Raw genomic sequence first — 482 nt, 5'->3', positions numbered from 1 at the left:
CCCGCCCGCCTGTAGAAACAAGGGTGCCCTGGGCCAGCGCTGGCCCTGGGAAGATGCTTTCGGAACACCACCAGCTTCACCTGCCGCGGTCCAAGTCTCCCTTCGGTCACCCCGGCGCAGACGTGGGGTGCCCTGGCTGCAACCGTGTGAGCACCCCAGGAAGGGAGCTGAGCCCCGGCCGCCCCTGGCAGCCGCCCCAGTGCCATGAGTCACTGCAGCCGCGGGCAAGAGTGGGCGCAGGGTGCTGGGGAGAACGCTTTCGGAACACCACCAGCTTCACCTGCCGCGGTCCAAGTCTCCCTTCGGTCACCCCGGCGCAGACGTGGGGTGCCCTGGCTGCAACCGTGTGAGCACCCCAGGAAGGGAGCTGAGCCCCGGCCGCCCCTGGCAGCCGCCCCAGTGCCATGAGTCACTGCAGCCGCGGGCAAGAGTGGGCGCAGGGTGCTGGGGAGAACGGGTTCGACGGGCACCTGCCGGGAACG

Source organism: Phaethon lepturus, unplaced genomic scaffold (genome assembly GCF_000687285.1).
Source record: "Phaethon lepturus isolate BGI_N335 unplaced genomic scaffold, ASM68728v1 scaffold38020, whole genome shotgun sequence".
NCBI lineage: Eukaryota > Metazoa > Chordata > Aves > Phaethontiformes > Phaethontidae > Phaethon > Phaethon lepturus.
The sequence above is the reverse complement of the archived record's forward strand: the minus strand, read 5'-3'. Positions refer to the sequence as shown.